Here is a 24,422-nt window from a genome sequence, read left to right as displayed (position 1 = left end):
CGTCTGAGAAATACCCTGTGAATGTTAGGCCTGGTCACCACTGCACACAGAAATTAGGTCTCCACTGGTGCACTCGTAGGTGACCAGGACTTCCCTGCATGTCCTTGCCACGACGACTGTCTGGTGGAGAGCCTCAGTAGCTGCCCAGACTGAGTGGCTGCTTTTGCCGAGTCTGCTCTGGCAGAATACACCATCTTAATTAAATGTTTCTTTTCCAAATAAAATTCCACAGTGCCTTAATTCAAATTAGGAAGTCACTGTTTTGACAGATGATGTCATTTAATTTGAGGATTATTGTGCTTCTGGTATTTAGCTGCAGACTAAATTGAACCCTATCTTGAAGCTTTTGTGCGTTTGAAGTATTAACATTTGTGCAAATGTCACAATGAGAGTGTGGATCCTCTTCTCCTCAGACGGATCCTTGATGTGGGTGACAGTGGGGCTGGCTAGCCATTTGGCTGCTTTGTAGTCTGCTGCTGGTGAAACCAGTTCTAAAATGGGGCCATTTCTTCTCATGTATCTGATGCCCACAGACTGTCTTAGTCAAGTGTGTCAGAGGAGCCACCATAGGCCTCTTCTCCCTTCACTTGAACACTAATACAGACCCCAAGGATGGTCTAAAGCCACTCTCGTTTCTTTTCTTCTCTGCCTTCTTCTGCATTGCAACCAGGAGCCCTTGACATTGTCTTTCCACCCCAGTTCCATCGTCTAAACAAGGTAGGATACAACAAATACACTCAACTGGAAAGCCACCACCAGTCGGTTCCTTTCCCCACGTCCTGCTGCCCGTCAGCCTTACTCAAACGTGAATGCTGTCAGGCCTTCTGAAGGAACAGCGCCCTCCTCCAGATGACCTGAGCCAGAGATTTTCCAGCAGTGCTAACCTGTATGCTCTTTCCTTCTCTACTCGCTTGCAGATGTCTTCTCCTGACCTCAAAGCCCGTCCCTCTGAGCCTCACACACTTTCCAACCTCTCAGTGTGCTCCGGTCAGCTCTCTTGGTTCTGGATGGCCTGCCATATGCTAACACCCACTGCCGTGTCACACGCCACCATTGTGCCTTAGCACGCTTTGCTGCTCCTCCTTCGCCTCTCTCTACCCCAGCAGTCCTCAACCTGTGGGGTCATGACCTCTGGGGAGGGTCAGACGACCCTTTCACAGGGCCCATATGTTATATATCCCTCATAACAGATACTTACATTGTGATTCATAACAGTAGCAAATTTATAGTTACAAAGTAACAATGAAATAATTTTATGGCTGGCGGGGTCACCACAACATGAGCAATTGTATTAAGGTGTCACAGCATTAGGAAGGTTGAGAACCACTGCTCTCCTTCTTGGGGGAGGCAATGAGGGGTACCTAGACCTCTGTTTCTAAGATGTGTAAACAGCATCTATGACTTAACGCAGATCCACACATTTGGCATGCACTGAGGCCCTACGACTTTATCAAGAACGTGCCTTCAGAGGAAAGGGGTTTTTTTTTCTCCACAAATCGGAAGATTTAAACCTGAGGACCCTTGATGTCACTGTTTAATGCTCTGGAAGCTCAGCCACAAAGGTAGCCATAGCACTGCCACCAGGCATTGCAGACTGGCCCTCTTCACTGACTTCCAACTTAGCAGAGAGCTTGAGAGCTCTCTCTCCTGAGATGTCAGGATTGGTGCTAGAAATTCACTTTGGCCAAGTGAGTGAGGGGCATTGTGTTACATGGAGAAGACTCTTCCAAAGAGGTTATCATCCCTGGACTCCGTGAATATGTGGCCTCCCACAGACTTGGGTGATCTGACTCTGTCATACCAGAGGCAAGGGAGCTGACTCTGGATTATGCAGGTGGGCTAAAGTGATCACCTGAGTAGTCAGAAGAGAGAGGCACAGGGGTCACAGACAGCAGGTGCCATGGCAGTGAAGGCTGCAGGTAGAGTGAAGCCAAGAAAGGGCCCAACCCCAGAGTTTCAGGGCTTCTAGAAGCCAGCAAGACTGGTAGACTGATGCTGCTCTGAAGTGTCCAGAAGCCTCCAACATCCAGCCCTGCTACCATTCTTGGATCACCCTGGTCTTAGCACTCCTGACCTCCAGAACTGTGGGGTTAATCAAACAGACTGGGTGTGAACTTCTGAGAACGGTACAGAGCAACATGGGTGGTTGACTTTCTTTTCCCTGAATCTTGAGGATACCCACATCCTGGAGAGGGCCAGACCAGAGTGCACTGGGACCTATCTAAGGGAAGAAGTTAGGTTGAGAGCTCCTACTCAGGCCTTCTAGTGTCCCTTAGGTAACTTCACCTATACTCTTCCTGGGAACCAAAGGAGTCAGTCCATCCTGTGAAAGTGCCCCAGGACCCCAGGGACCAGGCTTCATGCTAGTTTTACTGTAGAGCATTAGGCAGGTGACAGCCTCCACTTAGATTCTTAGGCAGCTGATTGGGAAGGCATCAGTGCAAATAGCAGATGTATACATTGTTTTCTGCTGAGTAATTTTGCTGTGCACAGCAAGAAAAGGGATATCATGTAGGGAAGGCCTCTCCCAGGGATTGATGCTAAGGTTGAGATGTACGAAGACGGGAGATATTTTAGCCAATATAGGAAACACTATGTCCCAGCTCCTGGAAGTGCCTGGCCCAAAGGGGCTGTGGCTGTTTGCAAGGGGAGATGAGGAAGTAGACTTAGCTCATCTAGAGCCGCAGGATCGGCTACTCAGGGGTCAAGCGACTTCATTTGATCAAGAGGCAGTAGATGCCAGGGAAGGTTTTAAGTAAGACTAAAATTTGCAATTTCACTTAAGAAAATAGCTGTTTTGGCTGGAGTCTGGAGATTAAGTGGAAGAGGGCAGACTGTGGCAGCGGGAAGCCAGTTGGCAGCAGCTGTGAGCTCAGGCTGGAGCTGGGATGACAGACGGCCACCATGGCCATGGTGTTGTTGCTTGTCTCCGAAGTATGTTTCCAAAGGACAAAGGAGTGGCCGTGTGAGAGGTGCTGACCAGCAGCAACACAGACGGTGGCTATTTATGGGTAGGCAAGTCTGGGGGGAGTCAAGCTTAAGGTGGGGACAGGCAATTCAGTGTGGAGGCCAACATTGAGGATCTGCCTTGACATCGCCAGGGAGATGCAGATTGACAAGTGTGAGCATGAGTCATGCTCAGTATACAGAATGGAAATGAAGATTTAAAGGGCTTGGGAAAATGTTTCCATGTTCACACTCAGCAAACACCCAGTATGTGCACTGGGCAAATGATACTGTGTTTGATTGCCTTGGATCTCAGCACTCTCTATTTCAGCCTCAGAAGCTAGGACAGAGCAGGTCTTGGGACTGTTCTGCTCTTTCTCTGATATACTAAATACGTTAGCTACCTATGGCTTTGCTCAAGTTAGTGTGGACTTCATATTCAGAGAAACACAGATCCGCTTCTGTTTAGTGTTTATGGGGCAGCTCTCAGGTCTCTTAGCTGGGTCCTGAGATCGGATCTCACAAGGCTGCAATTGAGGTGTTGCTAGGGCAATGGATGCAGCCAGAACCCAGTGTTTCCAGCTTTCCTACACTGTTGGTCACATCCTGTTCCTTTCTGTCTGTGACATAAAAACTTTACTTGCTAGATGCTGTCTGCTAAAGATAGCTCTTGACTTGATGTTACGTGTAGAGTCTGCCATGTTGGGACTTCCCAGGGATCTACGACTTCCTGTGTCACGGTGCAGGAGAGAGACTCCTGTGAGGTGGGAGCTTGTTCAGTTACAGGTATCCTGCTACTTTTACCATGTTCAGTTATAGTCAGGGGAATGTGTCACCTGAGGGTACAGGTCATGGGAGGTACCTTGAGAGACAGCCAGATAGGACTGCATCTAATTTGCCACTTGGCCTCTTTTGGAAGGAGCCAAAGCTCAGCAGAGGCAGCCTTTTAGAAGGTATAAAGATTCCTCATTAGAGCCCTCAGGCCTGCAATAGCGCAGGCACACAGTTTTACCTCTGGAGATGAGTCTCCTGTGTGCCTATGGCTACACCTTTGGCAGGAAAATCTCCGAATTCTGTTCTGCCATGCCGTCACTGCTGTAGCAGCTCTTACCCTGGCTGGGCTCTGCCACTCTCCTGGGTCATGGCAGCAATTCTGTTGTCTGTCTTTCCTCATCCACATGCCTTCTCCTGGAGCTTTAACCGTTCCTCCCTGTGATTTAGTAGAGCCCATGCTCCCAAGCCCAGGCTTCATGCTCTCACATCCAATCACCGTGCTCCCACACTCAGGCTTTGTCCTTCCCATATACAGGCTTCAAGTGTCCTTCCCACTTTTCTTTCCTCAGCCCTGGCTCAAGCAAACCTCTCACCCTCTGAGAAGTAGCATTGCCCATGCTGCTGTTCAGTTGTTGGGAGCACCAATCCTTTGAAATCCTAGGAGCCTTGCTTAGGCTTCTGCTCTTGCAACCACAATATACCTCCTTGGTTTGTGCCATTTCTCTTTCACATGCCGCTGTCACACGTTGATATACTCTGTCCTTTCAGGCGTGGTCCATGGATGTCTGCTCAGTGCACTTTCCTGATGACCACTTCACTTCTGATGTAACAGAACGTTTTGTTCTTTCGCTGCTCTCCACTCCTGTTTCCACCTAGGTGTCCTCAGGATCTTCCACAAAACTTGTTGATAGCATGTATCCCACACATCTTGATTGACTAGAGGGATGGATGTAGCGGATGAATGGATATGTGGATAAGTAGCTGGATCTTTAGATAGGGAAGATACATGGATAGATGAGTAGATAGGTAGTGGACAAACTGATGGATGTGTGGGTGGATGGAGTTATGGATGGGTGGGAGGTTGGGAAGATGGATAGATGAGTGAATGAATGTATGTACGTGTGGGTGGGGGAGTAGATAGGTAGTTAGGTGGGTTGGAAGATGGATTGATGGATGGATGGGTGGGTGGATGGGTAGATGAGTAAGTAGATGGGTGTGTGTATGTATGTATGTATGTATGTATGTATGTATGTATGTATGCATGTATGTATGGCTAGGGGAGGAGTAGATGGTGGATGTAGGTATGTATGAACAGGTAGGGATGCTTGAACAGGTAGGGATGCTTGAACAGGTAGAGATACTTGAACAGGTAGGGATGCTTGAACAGGTAGGCAGGTACATGCATGGCCGATGAAGGCGCTGCAGTAGAGCTGTGTGCAGATGAAAATATGAAAAGCCAAAATCCATTTAAAATCATTTTCTGGGAGAATGCTCCATATTGTATTAATTAACTCAGAAGCTTGCAAATCAGGCAAATGCTAATGAAGGAGGGAGCTGGCAGAGTACCTACTTCATTCATCACTTTCAGCTTAGGCCTGGCTGTGCTTGTTTTTCTGGTAAATAAGGGAATGAAATTATGCCATATTATGAGTTGCGGAATTTTCACTTAAGTCCAGAGTTGCCATAATTTCTGTTGTGGGAGTATACTTTACATCTAACTCAAGACTGGAGAACATCTCCATTTTCTTGGGCATCTATCAGCATGAACTCAGAGGGTTTTAGTAAGAGGCAGTAGCATTTGGAGGGTCCCACTGTGTGAGTTGGAGGGATCTGTACCATCCTAAAATCTCTGCTGTGATTATCAATAATCCCTTCTGGAGTGTTTGCCTAACTCCCTCCTTTCTACCTCAGTTTTCTAAAGCAAGCTATAAGATGGAGTAGTAGTATCAACAGAAGTGTGTCTGTGATGCTCAAATATATGAGAGATCCTTAGGGACCAACTTTACTTCTTTGTGTGTGTATATGTATATGCAGCTGTATGTAACACATAAGTGTGTACATGTATGTGTGTGCATGCACACAAGCCAGAAGACAACTGTCTTTGTTAAGGTTTCAATTGCCCTGAAGAGACACTAGGACCATGGCAACTCTTATAAAGACAACATTTCATTGGGTGGTTCACTTACAGTTTCAGAGGTTCAGGCCATTATCATCATGATGGGGAGCAAGGTGGCGTGCAGATAGACATGGTGCTGGAGTAGTAGCTGAGAATCCTACATCTTGCAGGCAACAGGTATTTGACTGTCACACTGGGTGGTATCCTGAGCATAGAAAACCTCAAACCTTGCCCCCACAGTGACACACTTCCTCTAACATGGCCATACTCCAGCAAACAAAGCTACACCTCCTAATAGTGTCACTTTCTATCATAACTACCACAACAATCTTGGCTGCCATTCCTCAGAGGACTGTCCAATCTGTCTCTTTCCTCCCCTCCCTTTCCCTCCCCTCCCCCACCCCTCCCCTCCCCCTCCTCTCCCTATTCACTCTCTAATCACTATTAGGAGATGTGCCCTTGTAGAAGTAGGCATGGCTTTTTTGGAGGAAGTGTGTCATTGTGGCACCAGGCTTAGAGGTCTCTTTTGCTCCAGCTTTGCTCAGTATGGCACTTAGTCTACTTCCTGTTGCCTTCTAATGAAGGAAGGGGAGAGGGGAGGAGGGGAGAAGGGAGGGGAGGGGAGGGAGGAGGAGGGGAACATACTAGTAGGAACATGGAAGACAGTGGTCCAAAGAGTTATTTGAACTGTGGGGAACTGGCTCAAGAGGTTTCAGAAATCGTTCCTGTGACAGTTTGGTGAAGAATGTAACTGCTTTTTGCCCTTGTTTGAAGAGTCTACCTGAGGATAAAAGTGAAGAGTTTTGGATTAATTCCATTGGCAGAAGAAATTTCAAAATAGCTTAGTATAGACTCTGTTGTATGGTTATTAGTGTTAACTTTAATGAAGATTTATAATGAAAAGGAGCATGCTGAGCAAATAAAAATGTACAGATTGAGAAAAGAGGCACCAGGAAGTGAAATAGAGATAAATTCTGTGTTTAAGAAGACAAATGAATTAAGAAATGGAAAAAAGGGAGTGGTGACCTTAGGGTAAGATCCCACCCAGCTAAGTTTCCAACTTGTGAAAAGGAACTGAAGAAAAGCTTAGAGCTAGATATGGTTGACACACCTTTAATCCAAGCACTGTAAAGGCAGAGAGTGGCAGATCTCTGAGTTTGAGGCCAGTCTGGTCTAGAGATCCAGTTTCAGGTCAACCAAGTTTAGGCAATGAAGGACAGAAAGCCGATGAAGATGCAATTGAACAAGTGGGCCATGTTCCAGCCCCAGTAAGCAAAACTTGGCGGCTTCGGCCATGCGATTATGAAGTTAAGGATAGAAAAAAGGGACTCTGGAATTTTCCCTCAAGAGGCTGTGATGTGTGACTTTTAATCCTCGGGACTCAGATTTCCACAGGAGCTGCAGCTCCAGCATGTGTCATGGGTGTCTCTGAATGTGAGGCCTAGAGAGGTCATTTCGTGAAGCTGTGAAGTTGAAGCCTGGATTGCCTTGGAGAACCCAAGCTGTTGGAGATGCTAGAGCTCTGGGATATCTGCTGAAGGAGAGCTGCTAATAGGGCATGGGACCAGTCCCGGAGAAAAAAGTGCATTGCAGTCAACAAAGCTGAAAGGAGAGGGGGATCTGAAGAGGCCTTTGACATGAGGCATGTAGATGCAGTTTGGAGTTTGCCCAGTTGTTTTTCGGTCTTGCTTTGGTCCAGTATTTCCTTACTATGCTCTGTTCCCTATGTTTTGGAATGGTAATGTATATCCTGTGCATTATATATTGGAAGTATGTGATCTACTTTTCAGTTTTGATTTTACAGGGGTTTACAGTTAAGAGATTGCATGAATCTCAGAAGAGACTTTGAACTTTGGACTTTTGAACATTATTGAGACTGATAGACTATGGAACCTTTTGAAGTTGAACTAAGTGCATTTTGCATTATGATATTGTTACAAGCTTACGGGCCAGGAAGCTTGAATGTAATTGGCCACCATAGTCTCATAGGGAGTGGCACTATTAGGAGGCATGGCCTTGTTGTCTTGGGTGTACAGAGACCTCGCTTGGGGTCCTCATCCACAGCCTCTCCCTGTGCAGACTTGAGACACCCTCAACAGTTTACACATGTTCTTTCTGTGTCTTGAGACTTTCCCAATGTACCCTCACCCTGCTGTGGGTCTGGAAGTAGGCACCATCCTCTAAGACACTGGCACCCACTGCCCCATATGGTACTGTCTCATTCTTCCTAAAATAAAGGTCCTTTGGCCAGCGGGTCTGAGTTCTACCCATGTCACACCACTCTCTCTCTTCTAACTCATCTCACCGCTGCACAAATAGTCTTGCACAGGACCCCAGTCCTAAGATCTGAAATATAGGTGCTCAGTAAATGTGCATTGAGTGAGTGATTGGTAAGAAACAAGTGAGGGGAAGTTGGTGAAGACTGTTTATAAGCAACTAAAAAAACAAGGCAATGTCTTGGAGGCACCGCAGAACCGCAGAGAACTCAGTCAGACCAGCCTGAGTCTTGCTTGTGACATTGGTGATATTTGAGGGAAGGAAGGGGACTCCTAGAGGACTTTTAACACCGAGGCCAGGACAAAGCTACTTTGTAGCATCTGGAGCTGCCTACCACTGGACATATGATGTCAGGTTTAATATATGGTACTATTGTTATCACCCAGAATTTTCCCCTGCCTTTTTCCCTTACGGCAAAAACAGAAGTTTCCTGTCCATCCGCTCTGTTATTACTTCTCTGGTTATGAAAATGGCCAGGTTGATAAAGGAAAAGGGCTTCCTCCTTCCCAGAGAGAGTCTTGAATATCTTATGAAACACCCCAGCACATCCTACTGTGACACCGTGCTGAGCCTCCTGCAGGAGTTGCCTTATTAAAGAGTTCTTTTGACGAAATGGGCCAGTGTGCACAGGGAAAACTTGCTTCTGTTCAAAAAAAATCACTCGAACGTCATAAATATTTTAGGGAGTTTCATCTGCGCTCCGCTTTCTGTGCATTAATCTGCCACATTGATAACTTTTCAAGACAAAGTGTCCTGCCTTGTTCTCACATGCATGTAGTGCATCGCCACCAGTGGGTTTCCATCTGTGCTTTGCCCTCAGTTCATATAGAAGGTTCTCACCCTTGTCCCAGGAGTCCCACTCAACATGTGCGGGCGGGCTCACAACATGAGAATTATGTGGTTTGGGTGTTCTGGCCCACCCAGTCCGCTAGTACCCCTGCTAGCTGTGTTCATGGCTTTGTGTTGCCTTGCACGTCCTTTATGCTTTTGACCCCCCCTTTTCCAAGTTCCAGAGGTAGCCTGAGGTTCAAGCTGGGGAATAACAGAAAAGGGAGCTTTCATTGGATGGAACCTGTAGGATTCTTTTCAGAAACTGGTGACATCATCAGAGGGGGCATGCCAAAACTAAATAAAGGCATTCTTTTCAAAAATTCTAGTGGTGGGAGGCGTGAGGTGGTGAAGCAATTGACCACAGCTGACAATTGCTAGGGGGCCCTATAGACCTCCAGGCCAGGGCCATAGAGGGCTGTGGGGAGAGGGCTTCCCCGTGGAAGGACAAAGCTCAGCCTATCTGGGTTGTACCTCTTCTTTTTTGGCCATATTTATTCTCCTGTCTTGTTTCTTGCTGGTTTTGCCCACAGTCTGGGTTCATCTAGAAGCAGAAAGATTAGAGCTACTGTTGTCTAAGCCCTCTGCTTGCAACACAGTGCAGACTAGAGGCAGGTTTTCAGGGACACACAAGGCATGTTCAGCCTGAAGGATTTAAGTGTCATTCATTTTCACAAGGCTTCTGTGCTGAATCTACCAAGCAAGCTTGTAATGATCCACCCCCAGTATTCATTAGAGTAGGAAGCAGGGCTTTGTGATCCAAGACGTGACATGTGATCCATACTTTCAGGTTGAAAGGTTATGGATTGGCAAATAAGGAGACAGTTGTTTTGAGAGATTTATTTGGTTGCCCCACCCCACAATTTGTGTAGGGCACTATGCTAGATGCTAATCTGGATGGTCTGTTCCATCCCACTGTCCCTAATACCTTCTGTACATGCAGAACACAGTGAAGAGTGCCTGTGTCTTTCATTCTTATTTACTTAAATACAGCCTGTTTTCTCTTTAGAGAGAGAGAGAGAGAGAGAGAGAGAGAGAGAGAGAGTGTGTGTGTGTGTGTGTGTGTGTGTGCGCGTGTCCGCGCACACCCAAATGCGCATACACTTGCATTTAGAGGCTAAAGGCCATCCTGAGTTGTCATCTAGTTTGTCTGAGATAGGATTTTTTTCACTGGAATTTGCCAAGTAGGCCAGGCTGTCTGGCCAGTGAGCTCCAGGGGAGGTCTCCATGTCCCCAGCACTGAGATTAGAAGGCTGTGTTGCCATTTCAAGACATTTTTTTTAAAGTTCATTTTCTTACTTTACGTGTATGCATGTTTTGCCTGCATGTATGCATGTGTACCACATATGTGCCTACTACGCATGAAGGCCAGCAGAAAATGTCCAGTCCTTTGGAACTGGAATTACATGGAATTACATGAGGGTACTGGGAACTGTACCTGGGTTAGGACAAGAGCAGCAAATGGTCGCCCTCACCTCTCCTCCCAAAAGAGTAAGAGATAGACTTCAGTTCCTCAGTGCACAACAAACACTGTCCTGACTGAACTATGTCAGCCCTCTTTAGAATTTTCAGGAACGACAACTCCTGTTTGTTAGGACCAGACCCAATTTCCCTTTAAAATTTTTTTTCCAGACAGGCTTTCTCTGTCGCTTTGGAGCCTGTCCTGGAATTAGCTCTTGTAGACCAGGCTGGTCTCGAAGTCACAGAGATCCACCTGCCTCTGCTTCCCGAGTACTGGGATTAAAGGCATGTGCCACCACCCCCACTCAGGGGAGGGGAGGTCAGTGACTAGAGCACAGGGATCAAGCCCTGCTCATCCATGGATTGAGACTACCTGGCTCCAAGGAGTATGACAACAACTGAGCTACTGGGGGCCACTAGGGGCCACGGGGCAGCCAGGCTGGATATGTACAGCCTGGCTTTTCATTCTGAGCTTCCAGATAGCTATGCAGTAGTTGGGATGACTGTGAAGGAACTAGTTGTTTTGCGCCTCACTTTCCTTATTTAGGAACAGAGGATTGGAGTGGATTAAATTCTTGACCTTCCCACTTCCTTACACACTTATGAATCAGTGACTCAGATACTACCCAGAGAAAGTTTGCTATGTAATTTATATATGATTGATCAGTTCACATGCACGTTCACACACATGTATATGTAATTGTCTTTCTCTTCTATTTTGCAAACCAAGCACTTGGCTCTTCATGCCTTTTCATTTCTCTCAGAGTAAAGTCCACCAGAATTTCCCAGTCCCCTTGCCTCCTTACCTGGCCAGCCCTGCCCCTTATCATGGCTGTGAGCGCTGGCACATGCTTATCTCTTGCCTGGGACCAGGACACTGCTCCTCCCGACACTCTTCTCTGCTCACAGGCATTGAGTGCCCTTTCCTACCTGCTGCCAACCTGGTGCCTGCTTGTTATAACAGGGTCCACTCATCACAAGGGGCCACTCAAGGAGTCTTTGCTGCTAATAGCTGGAGACAGGCTATTCCTTTGTAATGTGCTATTCCTCTCAGTACCTAACCCCATGCCTGGTCTGTAGTAGAAGCTGAACTGAGGATATGATATGCAAATATAAGAAGGAATGGCCCCCAAGAGGACTGACATGGGTCTAACACTGTGCAGTTACTGCGTGTTTGCCAGCTCTGGGCTTGACAGCTGAGTGGAGGAAGGGGCAGCTGTTTGGTGTGGTTCCTGCCTGAGGCATACCATAGCACAAGCCTCCTCTGAGGAAGGTCACTGGCTGTTCCTCCTGTAGTTCTTTATAGTATCTTGGAATTGTCACCCTCCAGAGTCTGTAGACTCAGAGCAGGAACTCCTCCTTGGGGCAGTGTCCATGTGTCTGAGACGGGCTTCAGCAAATGCTTCTGACGACTGAACTCTGGGCCAGATGCTGAGGGGCTATAAGGATGCAGGGAACTACTACAAGGGGAGGAAAGAAGATAGGTTGATATTTTGAGCATCTGCATGTGCCTTGGACCCGTGAAACCTCATGGACTGGCCCAGTTCAACTTGTTTCCTGTCGGGACAGCTGCTATAAGACATGTCCCTCAGCCAGGACTGTGGTAGTTATCATCCTACTCCTCAGATAAGTCCAACAGCGGCTCTGGGGTAGGTTTCTGAGGTGCCACTTTATTTACAGCTGTCCTGGGATGCACAGTGAGAACAAACTGCAAGCCTGGTTCATTTTCTGGGATGCAGACCTTGGCTTGGATGGCATTGTTGCCCTTTGTTCAGGCCCCAGATGAGAAGGCAAGGAAGTACTCAGAGTAGCCTTGACTTTGTTCTGAAGGTTGAGCTCACCCCATTATTTACCCACTAAGCATTTTGTCCTTTGTGTTTTCTTTTGATCTGGGTATCAGACTTTTTTTTCTTTTTAAATAATAATTACAAACTGATTTGACCCGGTGAGTTACTCTTTCCCCTGTCCTTCCCATCCTAGGGATAGGCTAGAGTGGAGCCCCCTGCCACTCAAGATGGAGGCAGTGGAGTGTCTGTCTCACTGTGTGGGAGAAGAAGGGGTAGGATTTAGGGGTAGTGGCAGAAGTATTACTGAGTGCAAGACATTTCCTTCCCAGAGCCCCTGTCCACTTGGGGGGCAGTTCCAGCCACTGAGATATTGTTACCAAGGGACAGGGCTAGCTCAGGAGTGGGGAGAGAAACTGGGAAGAGTTGCCTCAGTAGAACTTAAGTCTAGAAGGCATCTGGATGAGCTAATCTGGGGAAGGAGGTCTTGATGTCCACAAGAGAAAGGCAGAAAGAGAGGGTACACAGGGGTGCCCTTCGTAAGACATGGTCCCAGATAAGGAAGGCATGGTACCTCCAGCAAAAAGGGTTGTTCTTATGGTTCTGAGATCATATATAATGACAGAGGGGCAATAGAGGAGACACATTCAGCAGCATTAGTTGAGGGCTCCAAAGAGCTGACTGTTCAGAATGGATTTCCAATTCATTTGTCAATTTGCCATATGTTCATGGAGTGTTTATTATGTGTCAGACACTGTTTGAGTAGTCACCCTTTCCCTGGAGATCTGCAAATGAAGCCTGTGGGTGCTGTCACTAATTATCCCTGTGCCATTGAGTCAGTGAGGAAATGGGAAGCCTACTACTGTAGGGTCTTTATTGGAAAGAGGATGTCCAGAAGTAGGGGAGGTACTGGGGAAGGAGAGATGCAGAAGAGGGCCTCTTGGATTCCCCGTAAGCCATATTCTCACCAGCCAGGCTGCCATCTCTTGCTAGGAGGGTAGAAACACCCCCCTCCCATGTTTTGCTATTGACTGTCAGCACTGTGTCCTCCTGGTAACTCCTAGTGAACAAGATAGCTCCCTCATAAGAAACATTGTGTTACAACTCAATGAAATGGGCACCCCAGGGACATGGGGATCCAGCCACAGCCTGCACATCACAAAGTCATCACAGAACCGCTCAAGAAGTGAGCCACAGACTTTCTGTGTCTAATGAGCCAATGCCTCCTCTCCTGCATGCCTCTCTTCAGTCATCCAGGGCCTTTCCCTCCATTCCCAGCTTCACCATCTCATGATCTAAAGGCTGAGGAGACACATGAAGCTGGGAATAAATGAAACCAAACCAGAATAAGGGAATGTGTGCTTGGCCACCAAGGCAGGAAGCATGTTCATTCCATATCTGCTCTTCTGTTTATTTAGTTTTGGGGGGGTATTTCACTTTTTGAACACATTTTCAAGAAATGCCAATGCAGATTCTGACTTCACATATATATGGGCCTTTCAATTTCACTGATGCTCAAATAAGGGTTTTCAATTAAGTTTACACACATCTATTACATCTTTCTTTTATTTTCACTTGGGTAGCCTGGAACAAAAAAATACCACACACACACACACACACACACACACACACACACACACAATACAGTTTTAAAAATTAAGGTTAACATGGGGCTGTAAACTTTGAGAGAAACCATCATTTTGAATTATATTAGTCCGCATAGTTTGTCTTTTACAAGGCAATGTTAGTTACAGCAAGTTTTAACTACATTCTATTATGATCTGAAGGCAGATGCAAATTAACAATTAGTATTTAAAACTCCAGAGAACAAAAGGAGCCTCCTGTCAATCAAACAACTCTTCAACCTCAGAACTTTTGCCGGGGTCATATAACTGACCACCAGTAGGCAGGAAGCAACCCTGCAAGCATTGTTATAAGTCCCAAATCTATCACTACATACAATTAGCCACCTCCCCACCACACAGGCGCATTAAAAAAAAAAAAAAGGAAACAATCAGAACCGCAAAATCGCCACCCAATTTCTTCCTAGCCGAAAGTTCTGGTGTGATTCCTAGTTTCTGTTTCCTCATATATGAACAGGCCCTTCTCCGCGAATACTGAGGAATGAACAAGAACTTCCAGGATACAGGGGCATTTTCTCCGTTCTTTGTGACATAATAGTCTCTAGTATGATCCCCAGCACGGTCAACAAATAAGATGAAAATCCTTTGTCTTAAAATGCCATATTGCTGTTATATTTAGAAATAGAAAAAGATGGGACTTAAAGATCTCATCTTTTGGTTAGAAATTATTAGTGCGTCACAAATTGCCCTTTGATGTGTGCTCGAAAACCCCGTTGCTTGGCTTTTCCGGTAATACAACCCACTAACTGCCCTCTGGTGTGTGCTCGGAAACCCCGTTGCTTGGCCTTCCAGGTTAATAGAACCCAGAAGCTTTCTTAAAGCTTGCTTTTGAGGACTTGGTCCCTCTTGTGGTTCTGCAAAGCATCGCCAGGCCCGGGCTAAAGCGTCGGTTCTGTTCGGTCACTGGGTAGGGGTACACCCGTCACCCCTGGCCCCCATCACTAGGGTGCCCAGATTACCTACCACTTTAAAAGCACAGTCCCTAGCGTCCCGAAGTCTGCAAACCAGCGAGGAAGCCCAAATCTTCCACAGGTGGGGCTGAGAAGGGAGAGCTCTGGGAAGGCCCCGTGTGGTAGTGCCAGATTCTCCCGTGCTCCGCAGTGGATCCGGCTACGTTCCTTCCATTGAGCATTTTTTGCTGGTACCAAGTACCTATGTGGACACCCTCACCCCACAGACCCAGTGGGACACTCATTTGTGTCGTAGTCTTACTACGTGGACACTGTCACCCTGAGGACCCAGCGGGACATCACCACCCTGTATGACCGCATGGATAACCCAGGTAGATGCTGCCCCACTGGGGCCACGGGCCGATCACCAAAGGGGGCACCTTGGTCTCATTGCCCCCTCTGCGCTCTGTACCGAGTATGCGGGCCGTCATTCTTACCCGCTAGGTGGCATCACAGAACACAGTTACTGCGCACTCTGCCGCATTGCCGCATTGCCGCGCCTGTGCACTGAGATCGGCTGATTGCCGGGCTGTCACAGCAATGGCGTTCCGAGCTTTTGCGTTGACTTTTTCCCCTGCCGACTCAGGGAAGCCCAACTCATCGATACCCTGAAGATGACTGCCACAGTGGAGCCACGCTAATTACCTGTGTGGCTTCACCGTGTGGACTGGGGCCTCTGTGCCCACGCATGGAAGACCTGGACCGTCCTTCTTACGCGATAGATGGCGCCACAGAACGTGTCTCTACCTTGCAGATTGCCGCATTGTCGCGCCTGCGCACTGAAGTCTGGGCAGGCTCGCTTTGCAGACTGCGTCATTTCTGCCTCCACACCAGATCTCGGCAGACGTCTCTTAACTCTGCAGACTGCGGCACGGCTGAGAACTGAGCGGACACCTTTATTGTGGCTCCGTGTCTACGACCGTGGAAGGCCCGGTGGCTGTCCTCATCCCATCCTATCGTTAGGCTGTGTGTGGTAGCCCATCCAAGTCTCCGCGCTTTGTATCCGTATCGGATCGGGGGCGATCCGGTTCTCCGGGAAGATCCGCGCTCTATATCCTGAAGATGGTTGTGTAGAATCACTGCGGCACGGACCGTGGAGTCAGAAGTCTTTCGCTTGTGACCTCTCACACAGATGTGGTCGAGGAATAGGCAAACGACGACGCAGAAAATACCCAGATGTCTCTGTTGGTGCAGTTCATGCGTGGGTGGCGCTGAGGAAAATGCAAGCCCAGAATCCTGCAGCTTGCAAACAGACTGGAAGCTGAATGGAAACCTTTACCCAGGCTCTGTGTCCACGACCAAGGAGGACCCGGTGACCGTCCTTATCCCATCCGGTCGTGTTAGTGGTAGTCGGTATGTAGTAGCCCATCCAAGTGCCCGCACTTTGTATCTGCACGCTGCTGCGGCTCTCGGAATGGATCCGGTTCTCCGGGAAGATCCGAGCCCTGCACCCTGAAGATGGTTGTGTAGAAGACCTGCGGGACGGACCGTGGAGTTGGGAGCCTTCTGCTTATGGTCTCTCACACCGATGTGGCTGAGAAATGGGCAGAAGGCGACGCAGAAAAAAATTCAGACGTCTGTGTTGGTGCAGCTCGTGCGTGGGCGGCGCTGAGGAAACTGCGAGCCCAGAACCCTGCAGCTTGCCAGCCGACTGGAAGCTTGGCCGATCTTTTTACCCTGGAGACGCTGGCATATAGGCTTGCCATTACCCTGTGGATAGGCGCATTGTGGTCGTCGCACAATGATGAACCATGGAGGGTTTCCAGCAGCCTGGCTGGGACCTGGGCGTATGCCCTTACCCAGCCAATACCTGCACAACTATTTGTCATCCTAGTCCTCGGGAACTACACATATTTGTGGCTACACTTCAGTGACTAAACCGATGTCCTTACTCTGGGATAGAGGCACAGTGGAGTCGCACACGGATATCCAGCGGAAAGCTTGAATGGTTTTGATGGCGCATTAAGGTTCTGCATTGTAATTTTTGTTTCCGCGGATGGTGGCGCAGCAGAGCTGCGCACTGTTAACTCAGAGCGTCTTACCTTGTATTGCTGTTGCTTGCGCACTAAGGAATTAAGAGGATGCCTCATTTTGTGATGATGTGGTGGCTGTGCACCAAATGCTCTAGTGGATCTTATCCTGGGGTGTTGGTACAGCAGAAGCCCTTACCTTGTGGATAACTGCGTCATAGCAGCTGTGTTTGAAATACCTAAGAGGATCTTATCCTGGGAATAGTGTTTCTACGTGTCTCATCCTGTGCATTGCAACAACTGTGTACTAAAGATCTGGGACAGAAGCATTGTGGAGCATTTTTTTTAATTCTATGGGCAGCTGCACTGTGGTGGCTGCGTACTACAGATCGAAGTGGATTTACCCAGGGGATGGAGTTATAGTGGAATATTTAGAATTCGTATCGCCACTGCTGTGCAATAAGGTTGAGGATGATGGTACGACCAACTGAGCACCTTTATCTTGTGGATATATGAGCTGTGGCGACTGGGCTTTAAGGATCCAGGATAATTTTTTTTTGGAGCTGGTGGTGCAGTGAAAAGCATCATTTCACTGTCATATTGTGGCGGCTGCGCAGTAAGAATCTAGGCAGATACCCTCATCTTGGGGATGGTGGCAGAGTGGAGCGCTCTCACTCTGATGGTAACCTCATTGTTGTGGCTCGGTATTAAGATGGTATTAAGATCTGGGATCTGAAATGGATGTGTCATCTCCATCTGTACACTCAGGATCTGGGCAGATCGTTTTACTCCGCGCGCGTGCGTAGGTGGAAGCGCAGCTGGAAGCTGGGCGGATGACCTCAGCTTCGTGCGCCACCGTGTTACCATGGAGCCCTGTGCTGGAAGCCCCCCGGAGTGATGGGCTTTAAGAATGCGGGTGGGCTTTCAAACCCTCCCGCCTGTCACAGATGCATTTGCACGTGAGGATCAGGGCAGTTTACTTCCACAGAACGTCTCCCAGCGGGAGCTAGGCGGATGTCTTTTTCCTGAGGGTTATGGTTTTACCCAGTGGAGTCTTTCTTTACCTTATGGATAGCCACATTGGGTGGCATGTTAAGGACCTGGACAGGCTCTGTAGCCCGGCAGACTGCATCACAGCTGCATTCACACATCCAAAGCCTGGCTTGGTGTTTTTATGCTGCAGATGGTCACACTGTGGAGCTTATTGTGCTTGATTGAGTGGCTGCATTAGCACAGTCACTCTCAAGATGGCGCGTAGACGTCTTTATTCTGGAATTTATACTGTGGCACTGGGTGATGATAACCCAGCCGGGCATTTCACCTCCTAGGCAGCTGCACGGGTGTAAGATCGTTGGCATGGTGGCATAGTGGAAGTGTAAAAAAACCCGGCCAAGTTGCTACTACATCTGGAGGACCCAACAGAGCGTCCTTGCCCTCAGGAAGCCATGTTGTAACCCACTGAAAATGTAGTTGGATATCTGCTTTCCGTGAGTGAGCAGCAAGGATGCTGGCTGAGTGAGGGCTTTACCGTGTGGTCAATGGTAGAGTGAGGGCATGGCCAGCAATCCTTATATTATAAGGGAGTAGCATAGGCTGATTCCATTACCTTATAGATGGCTGTGAAGGTCACAGATCACCTTGGCAGGTGAAGATGGTGAAACTGCAGATACACACCTTGATGATCCTGCTGGGGTCCTCATGCGCATCATGGCTGTGGTTGTGTGGGAGTGATCCATCCGGCGATGCCTTTACTATGTTGCTGGAGCAGAGTGGAGCTATCTGCTAGAAGGCATCCTCAATGTGGACAGCAGTGGCTGTGTACTGCGTGCATGGGTTCTGTCTACAGAGGATGGTGGCACAGGAAACCTGCAGACCCATAAACCACTTGGCTTTCTTCAGACTGTGTATTTTAGCATGAATGCTACAGCTCCAAGGAACTGGCTGGGTATCCTTACCCAGTGAAGAGTGGTATACTTTTAACCCTGCCATCTACATATATCGATTGTGGCTGGGCATGTACCAAGGAGACCCAGGTGGACCTTCTTCCTTTTTGGATTGCAACAGGACTCCCATCATACCCCGAGGATCACAGCAGGCTCCATCATCTCACTCGGGGAGAATCTGGGAGGTGTTTTTCTGGCTTCAGCTCACATTGGTAGCTGCTGCTTGTGAGCAGTTCTCTCTCATGGGAGCTGCCCAGTCCTCTTTGCCTTGCCACATTTACTAGGATCTTGTGGCGCATTCAAGGCTTTCAGGACTGACTGGAGGAGAAGACGTCTGCATTGCTGGAACTCCAAGGGCATGGAATGGACATCCCTGCTCTCCAGCCCACAGATCCTCTCCTATCCAGTCCTTTCAGAACTCAACCAGGTTCCACTCCAGTTTTCTCAGGATCCGTTAACGCAAACTCCAACTTCCAGTGGTTCAAACTGGATATCTTGGAGTCGTGTTTAACTCTTCTCTTCAGCCTTCATGCTTAACACTCTAGTAATGCCTGCTTTCTCTGCCTCTTTAGTGCCCCCAGTGTCCAGCAGCTTTGACTCTGCCCCAACCCTGCCTACCTTGTGCTTTGCCTCCCCCCTCCCTCCCCCTGGCACTATCCCTACCCTGCTCCAGCTGAACAGTTAAAGGAATAGATGAGCACCTGCCAATTTACTGTCTTTGTAAAAGCTATTCCTTTTGGATTGCTTTTCTTTAGATAGTACAGGTTTTCCTCCCCAATCAGGCCTTTGCTGGACTGTATAACTTTGTTAACTCAGTGGCAAGGCATGCATTGTAGCCACACTCTTTCCTCCCAAGGCAATTAGCTTGGATTGCTGCCGCAGCTCCCTAACTAGTTTCTAGCATTTTCCCCAGTAGTCTGTTGTTTATAGCTCTCAGAGTAATCCTATCCAAACCAAAGTGAGACTTCCCAGCTGTGCCTCTCTAGCTACTGAGAAGCAAACCCACAGTCCTCACAGCAGCCTGTCTCTCGTCCTTCCCTCTGCCTCTACATTTATCCCTACTCCTTCCCTCCCCCTGGTACTCAGCCCTAGCTTGTCCTAGCTGAACAGGTTGAAGGAATATGTGGGTATGTGTCCATCTTATTGTCTCTGTGGAAATTCTTCTGAAATGCTTTTCTCCAGGTAGCTATGAGGCTGCCTCCTCCCCTCTAACAGGTCTTTGTGGAATTATAATGTCATCAGTGCATTAGCAAGGCATGTATTATAGCCACCCTCTTCCCTCCCAGCACCCTACCCCAGCCCCCTGACTTCCTCATACTGCACAGTATGCTTATATACTTACTGTCTTTTGCTTGTGGTCTTTTCCTCTTGCTTTAGGTAAGTTTCCTGTGGAGGGGGCCCATTTTGGGTCATTGATGTGTTCTAAGTGTTTGTTATATTGTATCTTCAATAAATAAATTTTGCAAGTGTGCGTCCTGAGGAGCATGGGCCGTTCTTTGGAGGTTAGGCCCTTCACCGAAGTAAAGGGCAGGGAATTTTCCCCCAGGTCTTATATGACTGGCAGCCAGAGACCCACACTAAGCTTAGGATGGCGGCGGGGGGTGGGGGGTGTCTATCCTGTTCCTTTCTCACCTACAGCTTGCTGAAGATGCAGCTGTATGGGGATGTGCGTGAGTGTCTTGTGGGTTCACTCAAGTGTGTGCACACATACTTGTGCATGTGAGTGTGCCTGTGGCATCAAAGCTGACCAGTGAGCCCCAGGGACCCTCCTATCCCTGCTGCTTCTCTAGTGCTGTGATTATAGGTACATGCCTTCATATCCAGCTTTTTGTGTGTGGGTTTTGGGGGTTGCCTTTGGTCCTCATGCTTCTGGGGAAAGCACTTTACAGAGTGAGTCACTGCCTGGTCATCAAGATGCAGTTCACAATTGTGTATCTGCTTCAGGATACATGGAAAGGGCATCATTCCAATACACATGGTTGAGTGTTCTCAGTCCCGGCCCAAGGAAGTTCTTATTATGGGGGGAAGGGGGGCATGTCTGACAGCTGTATCTATCACCTTGTGGAGTCTGTTTACTCTCTAGTGTTAGCTTTTTGTGTGTTAGTCATTGTGTTGAAGGGCTGCTTAGGTCTCTACTCAGACAGCTACAGGTAGAGCGTGTCAAACGTGTCCTTGCTGCCTGGGTAACATGATGCCTGACTCTGAAAGCCACACAGTGCTTAGCATTTCAGGGAAGGTCTGTGTTTGTAAGGTGACACCAGATTGGGCTTCTGGCAGTCTGACTCCAGCTGGACCTATTTTAATGCTGTGCTTAAAATAATAAAAATGAAATAAAGTAAAACAAGCAGGCTGTCCACTTGTTAATCACCTGTCAGTTTCTGTTGAGCTGCCTGCCATGAGTGAGAGAAGTCCTCATGTGGTACCCTGAGAGGAAGCTGGTAAGGGCCACTCATGAACCCAGTCTGGGAGTGGAGAGGATTAAATCCCAAGAGTTGTCGAGAGCCCCCAACCCAGGCTTCAGTCTTAGAGATAGGCTGCACCTAATGTCATGGAGCTAACAGCCATCTTGTTGGCCAGGCTTATGCTCCTTGCTAGAATGTATTCGGCTTCTTATAAAGTGGGCCCTTGTTCTTAAGGACCCCCTTGTTTTTCAATCACTGACTCCCCTCTCTTTTCTTGTGATTGCCTTAGGGAGGTTCATAAGTACTAGAAAATGCCAGGGACAGAACCAAGGAGCCACCTTAGTTATGATCAGAGAAGTATGCTAGAAGTTGACCAAGTCCTTGGCAGTTGATTGAGACTGCTGGGTGGGGGCAATTCTAGCCCTGAGTTTTCAATTCTGGGTTATTTTTGTAACTTCATCACAGAGGCAGAAGGGCAGAGCAGAAGCCTTTGAAGCCTACTTCAGAGGCCCATTGCCTCCACTGTGCCCCTCCCCCCACTTCCTATGTCTTTCATCTCTGCTTTTATCTAGATCACCACAGTTAATTATTTCCCCTAATATTAGCTGGCCCACTCTGCGACTCTGTGATGAGGAGGAGGTTTTCCGTCAGCTCTCCAGGAGAACCTTGTGGTTTCTGTAGAAAACACACTTGGCAGCAAGATTTTGGCGGCCCAAAGTAGAGACATCAGAATGGCCACTCATCTGAGCATGGTGCAGTGGTGCACAGGGTTGACCCACTGTGTGTGCCCACTCTCTGGAAGTGAGGGAATGTATTTGGGGCTCTGGAGGCCTCCATCAGCGCCCCCCTCCCAAGAGCAAGAAAAAGTCACAGCAGCTGGCCTCCCTTATCCACGACTGTTAGGTATTGATGTGCATCAGGGTTAGAAAAAGATAGAGGAATTGCAGCTGAGACAAGGAGGCAGGTACTCCCAGGGAGGCATGGGGAATGAAAGACAGAAGGGGAGGAGCCTTGGGAGAGTGGGTGGGTGTGGGTAATGGGGATAATCACCTGGCTCTGGGCGTGGGAATTTCATCTGGCTCTGTTTTCCTAGATAGATGCCCTCCTATCTAGCATTTGAGTTTCACAGAACTTGCTTTCCTGTCTAGGGTTCTTCCCTTTGTCTGTGCAGAGTGTGCGTCAGTCCCTATAGGCTGGGCTTTGGTCTTTTGGGCCCCGACCCTTCATTCTCCTGGCTCCTATTATCCAGTCAGTGTGTCTCTGACAGTCACACATTGGGGTCCCCTGTGCTCTGCCCCAAGCTTGCTGGCCTCCTCCCTGCAAGCACGGGGCCACTGTTATGTATCCTAGAGTCAGGGGACCAAGTCTGTGGTGTAACTGTTTGCCCATCCCGCCCCAGCCTGGACTGGTTTGGTCAACCTTTTGCTTTGGAGGAGGACAGGTCACCTGAAGAGGGGGACAGCAGTTTTCAGGACCAGTGATGAATCCTAGCTCTGAACTTGCATCGCCTGGATGTTCAGTAAACAAGGAATTATTTGGATTAGCTTCAATCCCTGGGTCTCCCAGGGAAACTGGAAGTGAGTCACCTGGTGACAAAGCAAGCAGAGATAAGATCATGAGGATGTATATATATATACACGTGTGTGTGTGTGTGTGTGTGTGTGTGTGCATGTGCATCTATACGTAGCTGTTTAATATCAGGGAAAAATGAGGAATAAAGAGGAAGAGGAGGAGCCAAAAAGCAGCAGCTGGAGAGGAGTGGAGAAGCAGCTGATGCAGCTGCCTGCCCTCAGATGCAGGTTTACTGTCAACACAAAACCCAAGAGGAGCTGAGTCCCTCACCTTAGCTCTGAGCAGGTGCCATCACAGCAGGAAGCCTGCGTAGGAGCTGCTGGAGGGGCAGGCAGCAGAGTGCTGACAGATAGATGTGGTATTGTGGGTCTTTCCTGAGCACCAGAACCCATGTTCATATAGCAGTGCACAGTGAACTTCAAACCCTGCCAACGTGTGCCAGCGCTGAGTCGAGATCAGCAACATCCCAGTCTTACTCTGATGGTGTAAGCTGGGTGTGTTTCTATGCATGAGATCTCAGTTCTCCTGGCCTCCTTGCCCGTCACTTTGAGCGCCTCCTGAGTTCTGGTCCACCGAGGTGCTCAGTTGTCCATTCTGTTCAGTGGTTGCTCAGCCTCCTTAGGGAGGCAGGGGGGAAGGTGACTGACAGCTAAACACAGAAAGCTCCCAGGGAAGAAGGCTTTGCTTTGGGGACAATATCAAGTTCCTTTCTTGGATCCTGATAGACATTCACAGGAGACTGGTCAGGGCGGACCTTAATTCCACTGCCTGAGACTTTTTATGTGTCGCGGACACATTGTGAGTCTAGTTGCTATGCACCCTGGTATATAGTGTGTGTACCTCATGACTTTCTGACCTCTGAGGTACATCTGGCCTCCTGAACTCCACGTGAGCTCTGAGTTCTGACCTAAGGAGCTTGGTGTGGAGGGAGGAGGGGAAGCAGTAGCCAGGGCTGTATCTGGGGGCAGGTAGAGGGGAGGGAGTGGCTCCTGAGTTAGGCTGTAGGGTGGGCAGGAGGCAGAACAGCAAGCTTGGCTTGACATCAGCAGGGTGAGGTGGCTTGGGAGGAAGCTGTGCCACCGTAGCGTAGAGAGGACTTCCTTGCCATTGACAAAGGGGGCTATTGTTAGAGAGGTTTTCTGTTTTTAAATGCTGAACCTCACTAGCCTTCAGGGAGGGGTGAATCAAAAACATGGGGAGACACCCTTCATGCTGTCGGAATGGCCACCATCAAAGACAAGATGCAGCAGATGCTGGCAAGAATGCTAAGTGTGATCCTTACACTGGGGTGTGAAGGTGAGTTACTGTGGCCATTGTGGAAACTAAAAGTAGAACTACTTAATGATCCAGTAATCCTCCTGCTGGATGTACACCCAAAGGAAATTGAACCTGCACACGAAGAGGTTATCTGCTTACCTGTGCTGGTTACATCCCTGTTCCCAACAGGCTGGTAGAAAAGCAACCTGTTCATGGATGTTCCTTATGGGATGGATAGGGTAAGCACTATGTGTGCTGTCTACATGATAGAATACTCTCAGCCACAGAAGAGGCTGTGACCCTGGGATGTGTAATAGCACGGTTGAGGCTTCCACTGTGGTACGTGAAATCAGCCAGGCTCAGAATGACAAATACTGCATGCTCTCACTTGTGTGTTGACTCGAAGGAAGTTGATCTCACAGAGTAGAGAGTAGATTGGGGTGGCCAGGGCACAGGGGTAAGCTGACAGTTATGAAGTCACAATCAGGGTTGATGCTGC

At 48.4% G+C, this 24,422-nt stretch overlaps 1 protein-coding gene and 1 long non-coding RNA gene across 9 annotated transcripts in view; one reads left to right on the top strand and one right to left on the bottom strand.

Moving 5' to 3' along the window:
- The window catches only part of Trappc9 (trafficking protein particle complex subunit 9), a 456,271-nt gene that overhangs the window by 226,220 nt on the left and 205,629 nt on the right, over positions 1–24,422 (top strand). The window lies entirely within an intron of this gene.
- LOC121136240 lies at positions 6,498–16,832 on the bottom strand. The gene is made up of 2 exons (XR_005873379.1): positions 14,793–16,832; positions 6,498–6,617 (listed from the first exon to the last, which is right to left on the bottom strand). It is a non-coding gene; the product is annotated as an uncharacterized LOC121136240 (long non-coding RNA).

This window comes from Mesocricetus auratus, unplaced genomic scaffold (genome assembly GCF_017639785.1).
Source record: "Mesocricetus auratus isolate SY011 unplaced genomic scaffold, BCM_Maur_2.0 Super-Scaffold_100055, whole genome shotgun sequence".
Classification (NCBI taxonomy): Eukaryota; Metazoa; Chordata; class Mammalia; order Rodentia; family Cricetidae; genus Mesocricetus; species Mesocricetus auratus.
The sequence above is the reverse complement of the archived record's forward strand: the minus strand, read 5'-3'. Positions and strand labels throughout refer to the sequence as shown.